Below are 14,290 nucleotides of genomic sequence, written 5' to 3'. Positions count from 1 at the left end.
AGTAAAACTGTGAGGGACGGGAAAAACCCACCGTGGTACAACAACAAAGTTAGGAAACTACTGCGAAAGCAAAGAGAGCTTCACTCAAAGTTTAAACGCAGCCAAAACCTCTCAGACAAACAGAAGCTAAACGATGTCAAAGTTAGCGTAAGGAGGGCTATGCGTGAAGCGTTCAGTGAATTCGAAAGTAAAATTCTATGTACCGACTTGACAGAAAATCCTAGGAAGTTCTGGTCTTACGTTAAATCAGTAAGTGGCTCGAAACAGCATATCCAGACACTCAGGGATGGTGATGGCATTGAAACAGAGGATGACACACGTAAAGCTGAAATACTAAACACCTTTTTCCAAAGCTGTTTCACAGAGGAAGACCGCACTGCAGTTCCTTCTCTAAATCCTCGCACAAACGAAAAAATGGCTGACATCGAAATAAGTGTCCAAGGAATAGAAAAGCAACTGGAATCACTCAACAGAGGAAAGTCCACTGGACCTGCCGGGATATCAATTCGACTCTACACAGAGTACGCGAAAGAACTTGCCCCCCTTCTAACAGCCGTGTACCGCAAGTCTCTAGAGGAACGGAAGGTTCCAAATAATTACAAAAGAGCACAGGTAGTTCCAGTTTTCAAGAAGGTTCGTCGAGCAGATGCGCAAAACTATAGGCCTATATCTCTGACGTCGATCTGTTGTAGAATTTTAGAACATGTTTTTTGCTCGAGTATCATGTCGTTTTTGGAAACCCAGAATCTACTCTGTAGGAATCGACATGGATTCCGTAAACAGCGATCGTGTGAGACCCAACTCGCTTTATTTGTTCACGAGACCCAGAAAATATTAGATACCGGCTCCCAGGTAGATGCTATTTTTCTTGACTTCCGGAAGGCGTTCGATACAGTTCCGCACTGTCGCCTGATAAACAAAGTAAGAGCCTACGGAATATCAGACCAGCTGTGTGGCTGGATTGAAGAGTTTTTAGCAAACAGAACACAGCATGATGTTATCAATGGAGAGACGTCTGCAGACGTTAAAGTAACCTCTGGCGTGCCACAGGGGAGTGTTATGGGACCATTGCTTTTCACAATATATATAAATGACCTAGTAGATAGTGTCGGAAGTTCCATGCGGCTTTTCGCGGATGATGCTGTAGTATACAGAGAAGTTGCAGCGTTAGAAAATTGTAGCGAAATGCAGGAAGATCTGCAGCGGATAGGCACTTGGTGCAGGGAGTGGCAACTGTCCCTTAACATAGACAAATGTAATGTATTGCGAATACATAGAAAGAAGGATCCTTTATTGTATGATTATATGATAGCGGAACAAACACTGGTAGCAGTTACTTCTGTAAAATATCTGGGAGTATGCGTGCGGAACGATTTGAAGTGGAATGATCATATAAAATTAATTGTTGGTAAGGCAAGTACCAGGTTGAGATTCATTGGGAGAGTGCTTAGAAAATGTAGTCCATCAACAAAGGAGGTGGCTTACAAAACACTCGTTCGACCTATACTTGAGTATTGCTCATCAGTGTGGGATCCGTACCAGATCGGGTTGACGGAGGAGATAGAGAAGATCCAAAGAAGAGCGGCGCGTTTCGTCACAGGGTTATTTGGTAACCGTGATAGCGTTACGGAGATGTTTAATACACTCAAGTGGCAGACTCTGCAAGAGAGGCGCTCTGCATTGCGGTGTAGCTTGCTCGCCAGGTTTCGAGAGGGTGCGTTTCTGGATGAGGTATCGAATATATTGCTTCCCTCTACTTATACCTCCCGAGGAGATCACGAATGTAAAATTAGAGAGATTAGAGCGCGCACGGAGGCTTTCAGACAGTCGTTCTTCCCGCGAACCATACGCGACTGGAACAGGAAAGGGAGGTAATGACAGTGGCACGTAAAGTGCCCTCCGCCACACACCGTCGGGTGGCTTGCGGAGTATAAATGTAGATGTAGATGTAGATGTATTGTGCGAGTAACGTATGTTGCGTTTCCATTATCTCATCCAATCCTCAACCTTAACGACCATGAGGCTAGACATGCTTACTGTCGTACCCCTCAATCCGTTATTTCTTGTTCTGTTATCTGTGTTAAAGGACCATTCAACTAACTAAATACCATGAGACGTTCTCAATATTCGTTTCTTATGAATAGCCATAGCCGTTTCATGTCTTTCAATGTTAAATAAACTGCCTTTCTTTTCAAATATGAACCACTTTTTTTCGTGATACCCAACACGATTCCAAATTACATCCGTTCGCATATGATCCACCTACTCCACTAAGCTTATTTGCATATTAACATTTTAGGACAGAGAGGAAATTTCTTTACAATAATCAACCATAGGATAAACGTTGTGTTGCCACTTACTACTGAACTTGTGTGTCAATAGACCAGAGTTACCCATTGTCATTGTAACAAGTATTAATGCCCTTATTGATCCCATGCAGTCCTGTAATCAGATAATCTGCACAAGGCCAATAGTCCATGATCGTGACCTAAGCTGTGTGATAAAACCTTTTTCTTGTCCAAAGCGTCCTTTTGTAAGATTCAATTGATTAATATCTCTAACGAATTAAAAACACCACATATGGCTCACACGCAGTAACTCATAGCAAAACTTTTTTTAGGCCATACATAATGTATTGCAACATCGAAGGGTACCTAGAGACTGGAAAAAAGCGCAAGCCATTCCTGTTTTCGAGCAAGGCCGTCGAACAGATGCGCGTAGTTTTAGGCCTGTATCACTGCAGTCAATCTATTCTAGAATCGTAGGTCATGTTTTATGATCACGCTTTATGACGCTCTCGGACAGCTTAGAAATCCTCTACAAAAATCAACATGAATTCCGCAAACAGAGACTTTGCGAAACAGCTCGTTCTGTTCGTCGATGAGGTCCTGAGCCCAGGCTGAAATCTCGTTCCTAACGTTCAGGAAGGCATTTGACGCCGTCCCGCACTGCCGTTTAGGGAACAAGGAACGATCTCAACGAGAATAAGACCAGATTCGTGACTGGACTCAGGATGACCTTGCAGACAGATATCAGCATTTGAGGGTATTTTTGTTCTGTCGTTGCAGCTAAAAAAATGCGTTTTTTTTCACCAGACCCGTTTTGCTTTATTGAGGTAACGCATCATCAGTGATCTATAATTAATTTATTTATATTTTCATTTGCTTTAAGATTGAAAAATAGTTCGTTAACAATATTTTGGTTAGTACTTGCGGTTATTTTCTCTTGATTCTCTTTTACATCGGGCAAGCTAAGCTGTAAATTTGGCTCGATTCTGTAATCACTGAAAGAATGTCAAAATGCCTTTCAACCCACGAAATTAATGATCTAGTGGATAGTGTTGGAGTTTCTGTGAGGCTATTGGCGTATGATGCTGTTTTCTGTAGGAAGGTTGCAAAGCCACAAGGCTGTAGGAAATCGCAGGAAGACATGCAGGGGACCAACAGTTACCGCAAGGACTCACAGTCGACACCGAACGTGAATATATGTAACGACTCCGATTAGTCTATAGGCGACAAAAATACGGAAATACTAACCACCGTATAATTCCCCGGAACTAACCATCAAGAGCGATCTAAAGTGGAACGACGACATAAAAGAAATAGTAGGAAAAGCATATGCCTGACAGAGATTCATTAGGAGAATCTTGAGGAAATGTAATTTATACACGAACGAAATAGCTTACGAAACAGGAATTCGACCGATTCTTCAGTGTTGTTCACGAGACAGGAAGCCTTAATAACTAGGATTAATAGAAAAGAGAGAGAGAGACAGAGAGAGAGAGAGAGACAGGGAGAGAAGATACAACAAAGAGCGACGCATGTGGTCACGGGATTGTTTACTCGGAGGGAGAGCGCTACGGAGATTCTCAACAAACTCCGCAGACGCTGCAAGAGACATGCCATGCATCACGGGAACGCGTACTGTTGGTAGATCTCATGCAGACTGTGTTTTTTTCCAACTAGGGTGCAGGGCAACAATAGCACAGCAATAGACAATATTTTTATTCATTCTTCATTACTATATGAACATTCTGTTAGTAAAAGAATGAACGGCATTTCACACCACGATGTGCAAATTTCAACACTAAAAGCCTTTCGTACTCAAACAATTGTTATTTATAATTACAAACTACGTAAAAAAGCTAATCCAACGGCAATAGAGAGAATTTTAAACCTCGTTAATGAACAGGAGTGGCACGATGTTTACAGTGCCGACAACATAGATGACAAATACAATGCTTTCCTTAACAGATTACTCACGCTTTTTGAAAGCTGCTTCACATTAGAACGTTCTAAACACGATACTAGCAGTAAAAGGTAGCCTGGGTGGCTATCTAGTGGGATAAGGATATCACATAGAACGAAGTGGAAATTATATCAAAATGTTAGAAGTTGTCATAATCGAGCTACAGTAGCCAATACTAACAGTGTTGTAAGGTGTTTAAAAATGTTGTTAGGAAGCAAAGAGCATGTGGTACGCAAATGTAATAGCTAATTCACGGGATAAAGTTAAAACCATATGGTCAGTCGCCAAGGAAATATCTGGTCAGCAGCACAAAGTCGACGACATAAAGCCAGTTCGAAATAAAAATATTTCTGTTACTGATAATTCAGAAATATGTACAGTATTTAACAGTCACTTCCTGAGAGTTGCTGGTGAATTAAATGAAAACTTAGTTTCTACAAGGAATCATGTAACTCTCTTGGAAAATGCCTTTCCGTGACTGATATCTGAAACACTCCTCTGTGATACTGACAAGGGGAAGAGCGAGTCAATAATTAACTCGCTGAAGACGAAGGACTCTCGTGGATATGATGCAGTACCTAGCAGAATGTTACAGTGCTGCACGTGTCAGCCGTGTACTTAGCCATATCTGTAATTTTTTATTTAAGAATGGTGGGTTTCCTGAGCGAGTAAAGTACTCAGTACTAAAGCCGCTTTATAAAAAGGAAGAAAGGGATGATGTAGGCAATTTTAAACCTATTTCTATGCCATTAGTGTTTCTTAAAGTTAATGAAAAGGCTGTTGTTGTAAGGATAATTGATAATTTTTATTTCACATAATTTTCTATCAATTGTACAGTTCGGTTTGAGAAGCGGTTTAACAATTGAAAACGCTATATTCTCTTTTCTCTGTGAGGTAGTGGATGAATTAAACAAAAGGTTTCGAACGCTAGGCGTATTTTTTTATTTAACTTAGGTGTTTTATTGTGTTGACCACAAAATATTGCTCCAGAAGTGAGTAGTTCACACTTAGTTCACCTCTTGCTTTATTAACAGACAGAAAAAGGTCATTATCCTCAATGTTGAGAATGGTTGTGATAGGGGGTCTGAGTGGGGCACAGTTAAATGGGGGGTGCCCCAGGGATCAGTGCTGGGGCCACTCCTGATCCTTATTTATATAAATGATACGCCCTGTAGTATTACATGTTATTCTAAAATATTTCTGTTTGTTGATGACACTAGCTTGGTAATAAACGATGTTATGAGCAACAATGGCACTGTTTCAAATAGTGCCGTTCATGGTATAAGTTCATGGCTTGTAGAAAATAAATCAACGATAAATCACAGTAAGACTCAGGTTTTACATTTTCTAACACACTATTCAACAAAATCTGAGGGTTTAATTTTACAGAATGGGCATACGATTAGTGAAACTGAACGGTTCAAATTTCTTGGTGTTCAGATAAATAGGAAACTGTATCGTGCAAAGCCCACGTTCATGATCTTGCTCAAAGACTTAGTGCTGCCATTTTTTCAGTTCGAATGGTATCTGAAGTAAGCGATGGTTCGACACGAAAAACAGCCTACTTTGCTTATTTTCATTCGCTTGTGACGTGTTTTACTACATTTTGCGGTAATCCTCCCATCCTCAAAGCGTATTTTTTGGCTCAGAAACGGGTGGTTCGGGTAATAATCCGTCTAAGTTCGCGAAACTCTTATCGACCATTGTTCACTACTCTGGGTATTCTGACGTTGGCCTCTCGATATACATATTCCTTACTGTCATTGCTTGTTAACAATATTAGCTTATTCCCAAGAATAAGCAGCTTTCATTCAGTTAATTCTCGGCAGAAATCAAAGCTGCATTTGGTTTGCATTTCCTTGACTCTTGTGCAGAAAGTTGTGCAGTATAGTGCTGCATCCATTTTCAGTAAGCTACCACAAGAACTCAAAAATCTTAGCAGAGAACCAAGCCCTTTCAAATGGAATGTGAAGGGTTTCCTCATAGGTCACTCCTTCTGTTCTGTCGAAGTTCCTTGGAAAATTAAGTTGATTCTCTTGTTATATTGTTGACTGCGTTTACTTAAACTTATGGCTTGACGTCTTTTCGCATTCATAAATATTTTATTTTTGTCTGTTATGACTTTTGTGTTGTGATTTCATGGACTGACACGTTCCATGACCTCTAATGACCTCGTTGTCGACGGTACGTTAAAACAACAAAAAAAACGTTCCATGACCTTGGAGTTTTGCCCTTCAATTTGGTCCTACGTAACTAGACGTGTAAAATAAAAAACAAAAATAAATTCCTCCACTACCTTGGTTGAAAATTGCTGGATGGTCGTTGGGGCATAAGGCTGTGTGCAAAATGTCTCCCCAACGCACCCCAGAGGCCCTCGATGGGATTTACTCTCGTATGGCGAAAGGTGGGCACATGTTGGGCACATGTAACACACCGAGGAACATTGCTGAAAATAATCGTTTTGGTATTACCGTGTGGGGAGGCATAACGTTGTATGGGCGTACTGTACTCCAAATCTCTGAACACGTTACGCTGACAGGTCAACATTATTGTGACTCTGTACTCCTTCCCGATGTGCGTATTTTCAGGAGTACATTCGGCTCTGACTTCATTTTTATGCACGGCAATGCACGACCGCGTTGAACTGTGCAGGTGGAGGAGCTATTGCAACGAGAGGATATTCGGCGAATGGACTGGCCTTCCCGTTCTCCCGACTTAAATTCCACCTGTCATGTGTGGAGTGCGTTGGGGGCACTTATTGCAGCACGTCCAAGTGTGTAAACGACCATCCATCAGTTGTCAATCTTGTTGTAGGAATGTAACACAGTACCACAACCTCGTGGCCAACATCGGAGCACTTTGCAGAGCATGCACCGCTGTCTGTAATCATACATCTTATTAAGAACCTGCTTTTGTAATGTGTAGGGGATCATCAACAATCGCGGTACCGTCAGAGTAATTATTGTCTTTCAATAAAAGGTGTCATTTCTGCTATTCTCCTTGCGTATTTCTTCAATTACCTTCTGTACTTTATTGTGGCAGTTCTTCCTAAGTATGATCCAAGTTTCAAGGAACTACTTTCCTTGGCAGTGAAACATCAAGCGAAAGTTACTTTCGTCTGTAAGTTTTGGAAACCAGTGTATTTAAAAGAATAGGCTGAAGCCACCGTTGTCAGCTAACGCCATATTAACCAACTCGTGAAGCGAAAGGTAACTGCATGTAGCTTTTCATACACTAATAATGTGAAAAGGTACAATATTAAATATACGAATGGGATAATATCACAGTTGCGTAGTTTCCTAGCAAGTAACACTGAAAGTTCAATTGCCGGAGAATTTTAGACATTAAGGTACTGTATGGTTACCTTAATGTATAAAATTCTCCGGTTACTTCTGACTAGCTTTGCTAATCGCAATTAAGAGACATCAGTCCGTTGGAACAGGAGTTAAAATCCATGGAGAAGAAATAAGAACCTTAAGGTTTGCCGATGACATTGCAATTCTGTCGGAGACAGCAAAGCACCTGGAAGAGTAGTTGAACGGAATGGACAGTGTCTTGAAAGTAGGATATAAGAAGAACATCAACAAAAGTAAAACTAGGATAATGGAATGTAGTCGAACGAAATCAGATGATGCTGAGGGAATTAGATTAGGAAATGAGATACTTAAAGTAGTAGATGAGTTTTGCTATTTGGGGAGCAAAATAACTGATGATGGTCGAAGTAGAGGGGATATAAAATGTAGACTGGCTATGGCAAGGAAAGCGTTTCTGAAGAAGTGAAATTTGTTAACATCGAGTATAGAATTAAGTGTCAGGAATTCTTTTCTTAAAGTGTTTGTATGGAGTGTAGCCATGTATGGTTCAAATGGCTCTGAGCTCTACGGTACTTAACATCTGAGGTCATCAGTCCCCTAGACTTAGAATTACTTAAACCTAACTAAACTAAGGACATCACGCACATTCATGCCCGAGGCGGGATTCGAACCTGCGTCCGTAGCAGCAGCGCGGTTCCGGAATGAAGCGCCTAGAACCGCTTGGCCACTGCGGCCGGTAGCCATGTATGGAAGTGAAACATGGACGATAAACAGTTTAGACAATAGGAGAATAGAAGCTTTCGAAATGTATTGCTCCATAAGAATGCTGAAGATGTTTTACAATAAATAATTCAAATGTAACCTTTTACAGTGACGTAGTGAAGTGGAATGTTATTCATCTACCTTCATCATTATGGGGCGATGGAGCGATCGCAGATGTGAAGATGTGAACAACAAACTCAAATAACACGTAAATCAAGATTTTAAACATGGCTGCAGCAGCAACTGTTAAAATTCTTCACAATAAAGAATGACAGCCAGAAACAGTTGCAGGATAGAATTTTTTTATTAAAATTCTTGACCACGGTTTCGGTACATATAAATATACCTTCATCAGAAGTAAAACTTCCTGAACAGAAAGACACATTCATTAGAAAAGCCATATCAACGAAAGTGAGAAACAGAAGCTTAAGTAACAGTGAAATTACTAAAGTAATAGAGGCACAAAATCTTTAGTACTTACTAAAATTACATCATGCCATGGAGAATAATAAAATAATTATGCCAAAGGCGTCGTCAGTAATTTATAACATCATCTCCATTTATACGACAGTGTGTAATGGGCACAAGATCATAGCGAACAATTTAACACCGTTACTTCGCCTATGAACTATTGAGACACGAGTGTGAAAGCACTAAGGCAGACTGTTTCGCCGCGAGAGGGCACTTGCATGTGCAAGACTCGCGTATATTAAAATCCATAAATACATACATAAGCGCATCAAAAACTATTAAAGGTTGTGTTAATTCAAACTCTGTCTTAATAATAAAACGTATCAGGCCAATTAAAGACACTTATGTAAAATAAAAATATAGAACCAAATTTGCCTGTGTCCTAGTGTCAGACGGATAAAGCTTGAGCTTGGAACATCTAACGAGAGAGGGCACAAGTGTAATGCGCGAGAGTCTCGCGTAACGTAGGCATGAAATACATACTAGCGAAACAACCAAAATGTTATAATAAAGTGAAACCATCTGTCATTATGAATAAAACATAGTAGTCATTTAACCACACATACACATTAAAATTCATAACTAACAAACATCACAATACTTAGAATCCCAACAAGACAGGAAAAGCGCATTTCACCGGCATCAACAAGCAAGAAAATAACTACTAGTCAGCCAGACTAAATTACATTAAGGCAATGAGGGGTTTGAAACTGTCTAAAAAAATTTTGTTTCGAAGCTGCACCTAATTCTAAGTATTGTGATGTTTGTTAGTTATGAATTTTAATGTGTATGTGTGGTTAAATGACTACTATGTTTTATTCATAATGACAGATGGTTTCATTTTATTATAACATTTTGCTTGTTTCGCTAGTATGTATTTCATGCCTACGTTACGCGAGACTCTCGCGCATTACACTTGTGCCCTCTCTCGTTAGATGTTCCAAGCTCAAGCTTTATCCGTCTGACACTAGGACACAGGCAAATTTGGTTCTATATTTTTATTTTACATAAGTGTCTTTAATTGGCCTGATACGTTTTATTATTAAGACAGAGTTTGAATTAACACAACCTTTAATAGTTTTTGATGCGCTTATGTATGTATTTATGGATTTTAATATACGCGAGTCTTGCACATGCAAGTGCCCTCTCGCGGCGAAACAGTCTGCCTTAGTGCTTTCACACTCGTGTCTCAATAGTTCATAGGCGAAGTAACGGTGTTAAACTGTTCGCTATGATCTTGTGCCCATTACACATGTCGTATAAATGGAGATGATGTTATAAATTACTGACGACGCCTTTGGCATAATTATTTTATTATTCTCCATGGCATGATGTAATTTTAGTAAGTACTAAAGATTTTGTGCCTCTATTACTTTAGTAATTTCACTGTTACTTAAGCTTCTGTTTCTCACTTTCGTTGATATGGCTTTTCTAATGAATGTGTCTTTCTGTTCAGGAAGTTTTACTTCTGATGAAGGTATATTTATATGTACCGAAACCGTGGTCAAGAATTTTAATAAAAAAATTCTATCCTGCAACTGTTTCTGGCTGTCATCCTTTATTGTGAATAACACGTAAATGTTAATATTCTGCCTCAGCCATAAATGCAGATATTCTTGTACGGTTTGAAGCGCACAACATTTAGCCGAACAAGCCTCACTGAGTCATTAAGTGCTGGGCAACATAACGAAAGAATTGGATTTAAATTTCAGATGACATTTCAATAATTTTCAGCACGGAACGCAGCACTTGAAGCTAAGATGCTTGTCTGGCGGAACATGGAGCACTTTTAGTAACATGAGTTCTAATGATGAGAGATGCATATAGGCTAAATTAAACACGAACTGCTGAATGGACCGCCACTTTGTCATGACGTTATTCTAAGATCCTGTATAGCAAGGCATAGTATATGATACTAACTTTTCAGTTTGAAACGGTACTACCCACAGTTCGAGTAATTTAGATTTTCCTTGCAACTAGTGTTTCCCTTCGGGAATTAAGACAGAAAGAAGACTCCACTCTCATTATTAAAATACTGTAACTCTCATTTATTTGCAAGTATTCTGAAGAATAGAAGCTTTCTAAATTTGGTGCTACAGAAGAATGCTGAAGATTAAATGGGTAGATCACTAACTAATAAGGACGTACTGAATAGAACCGGGAAGAAAAGGAATTTGTGGTGCAACCTGACTAAAACAAGGGATCGGTTGGTAGTATACATTCTGAGTCATCAAGGGAACACTAATTTATTATTGGAGGGAAGCGTGAAAGGTAAAAATCGTGGAGACAGACCAAGAGATGAGTACACTAAGCAGATTCAGAAGGATGTAGGTTGCAGTAGTTACTTGGAGGTGAAGAAGCTTGCACAGGATAGAGTAGCTGCATCAAACCAGTCTCTGGACTGAAGACCACAACAACAGCAACAACAACAACAACAACAGTCCGTTGGAGCTCAAGTGCGGGAATCGCCGGTCTAGTCTGTCAGGTGGTTTCATTACAGCGTGAAGCTCATCGCAAAGCGGCATTTGTAATCTGAATAACCCACCGTTTATTGATAGATAACACTTTCATTTGGTGTATTAGGTACTGCAGCGATCAACACCACCAATAATTCGTTTAGATTGTGGGCGAAAGAGGGAGGGGGGGGGAGACGCCTTTCGAACACATCCGATCGGCCCCACTAACTGGATGCTTGAATAAAAAAAAGTGATATTGATATACAGGTAACTAATCAGTCATCGAAATAACTTAGCTCGAAAAATGCCTCAACAAAGGACTTGCCATTTTAGTTAATGATTTCAAATAGCCTCCAATATGGTATTTCCAGGCGTTACACCAATGGCGGATGTTTATAGAATAAATAATTCAAATGCAACCTTTTTCAGTGACGTAGTGGAGTGGAATGTTCTTCATCTATCATCATCAATATGGGGCGATGCAGTGATCGCAGATGTGAAGATGTGAACAACAAACTCAAACAACACGTAAATGTTAATGTTCTGCCTCAGCTATAAATGTTGATATTCTTCTACGGTTTGGAGTCATAAGAAGCTTAAACGCACAACATTTAGTCGAACAACTCTCACTGAGTCTTTAAGAGCTGGACAACATAACGAAAAACTTGGATTTAAATTTCAAATGACATTTCAATAATTGTCAGCACGGAACGGCAACACTTGAAGCTAAGATGGCTGTCTGGCGGAACATGGAGCTCTTTTAGTAACATGGATTGTAATGCTGAGGGATACATGTAGACTACATTAAACACTAACTGCAGAATGGACCACCACTTTGTCATAACGTTACTCTAGGACCTGTAATGCAACGCGTAGTATCTGATACTAACTTTTCAGTTTGAAACGGTACTACCCACAGTTCGATTAATTTAGATTTTTCTTGCAACTAGTGTTTCCCCTCGGGAATTGAGACAGAAAGAACACTCTACTCTCATTATTAAAACACTGTAACTCTCATTTATACGCAAGTATTCTGGAGAATATTCGATAACATAATAAAATCAGTTCTAAAATTGAATGTTCCGAGAGATACAAGACTCGCGAAAATACGTCAGGAGCTACAATTATTCGGTTCGTTTCATATCGAAAGTTGCCGAATTATAATCAAAGTATTGGAGAAGAGGTGTATTAGACGTAGAAAGCATTTCTGAAAAATAATTCTCGCAAAGAATTTATTCCGGTCCACTAAGAAGCTTCGTTCACATTTTATTGCGCGTTTCCGCGTCTTTTGGCGTGATGTTACACGGACGGTCGTTTCGTTGTGACACAAAGAATTTTTAACGTTCTTCCCTCGAGCTTGTTATAAAACTTCTCGGACTTCTGGCTAACTTAAAGTTAAAACACGCTCTCTTTCAACGAATTCTGAAAAAGGGCGCCTTTCTAAGAAATTTTCGATGGACTGATACTGTTGTTTATCATGAAACCGTGTGTCAGAGGTGGATATAGGAAAGGGAAGCGATAACAAAAGTTCAGTACAGCACTACCATGAGAGAAGATAGGTGTCTCAATGTTTCCGGTTTCTTATAACTTGAATCATTTTTTCTGCATATGCAATCAAATTTTCAGTGACCCCTGTAGTGACTGAAAATATCCTAGCAATAGCCATGCTGTTCTGTTGTCACTGTTTACGTGAAGATTGTCGATCACGAATGATAAAATGCAATGTGTCAGTGACATGCAAAAATGAACCTCTTTTCCAAATTTCTTGCGGCTTAAGGAAGTAAGCATGTAATTTTAACGTTCCATCATATTAAAATGTCCTCAGAAAACTGTTTACAGTGCGTGCAGAGATATTTGAAAAATTTACATGATATTGCACGTGCAAAGAACGAATTTCGAAACACGTGATTAATACTTGTTTTTAATTTATTCTGATATTCAACTTTCAAGTCATTATAACAAAACACATAGCATCTGAGAATCCATTTAATACAGTTTAAGACTAATATAATTTTGACTGTGTATGATATGTACGTTAATGATAGTACATATACTATGCGCACATTCCTGAAAACATAAGTTAAAATTGAGAACACATAAGTAAAGCTGATTTCATAACCTTTTGTGAGTTTTTTTGTAAAATACATTACTAGTATATTGCGCTTACGTCAATGACCGTGAGTTTAATTATTTTAGATCTTAGTAAAAGGAGGCAACGGCCTTGCCTCAGTGGATACACCGGTTCCCGTCAGATCAGCGAAGTTAAGTGCTGTCGGGCGTGGCCAGTACTTGGATGGGTGACCATCCGGGCCGCCATGAGCTGTTGCCATTCTTCAGGGTGCACTCAGCCTCGTGATGCCACCTGAGGAGTTACTCGGCCGAATAGTAGCGGTTTCAGTCAAAGAAAACCATCATAACGACCAGGAGAGCGGTGTGCTGACCACACGCCCCTTCTATCCGCATCCTCAGCTGAGGATGACACGGCGGTCGGATGGTCCCGATGGGCCGCTTGTGGCCTGAAGACGGAGTGATTTTTAGGAAAAGGATGTCATACACTGGAAAAATGAAGCCTCCAGAAATGAAGGTCAAAATCGCAAGGAAAAATTTGCTTCTGTCTAAACTTTCAACTGTGATGAAAGCGTGTATCATAAAATCGACCTCCTCAGTAACTAACACAATACAAAATTACCCTCATACATGAAACTGTTTCAGAAACTCTGTGCAAAGAGAGTGGGTTGGAATATTTGTTTTTCGTTTTATTACTGCATTTCTGATAAATCACACTGCTTTCGCAAATTTAAATTTCAAAATTGCGTAAATGAAATCAGATAATTCTCTCTTCTCTAATATTTCCATAATTAAAATAGAAATATAAGTACTCAAGAGACTGAATTAAAGAAAGGAAATCAGAAAAGTATCTCCATATTTTAAACATGGCTTATCGAATACATAAACATTAACACTCCTCATGCCTTCACCCTACATCTACCCCCCCTCCCTCCCCATCCCACAAAGCCAGTCTTTTATGGGAACAGGAAA

The 14,290-nt window shown here is 39.6% G+C and overlaps 1 pseudogene; it reads left to right on the top strand.

Annotated features, from left to right (window-relative positions):
- The first annotated feature begins 13,462 nt into the window (after positions 1–13,462).
- Positions 13,463–13,580, top strand: LOC126263945 (5S ribosomal RNA; annotated as a pseudogene).
- The last annotated feature ends 710 nt before the right edge of the window (positions 13,581–14,290 follow it).

Source organism: Schistocerca nitens, chromosome 6 (genome assembly GCF_023898315.1).
Source record: "Schistocerca nitens isolate TAMUIC-IGC-003100 chromosome 6, iqSchNite1.1, whole genome shotgun sequence".
Taxonomy (NCBI): Eukaryota; Metazoa; Arthropoda; class Insecta; order Orthoptera; family Acrididae; genus Schistocerca; species Schistocerca nitens.
This window is presented reverse-complemented; position numbering and strand designations above follow the sequence as displayed.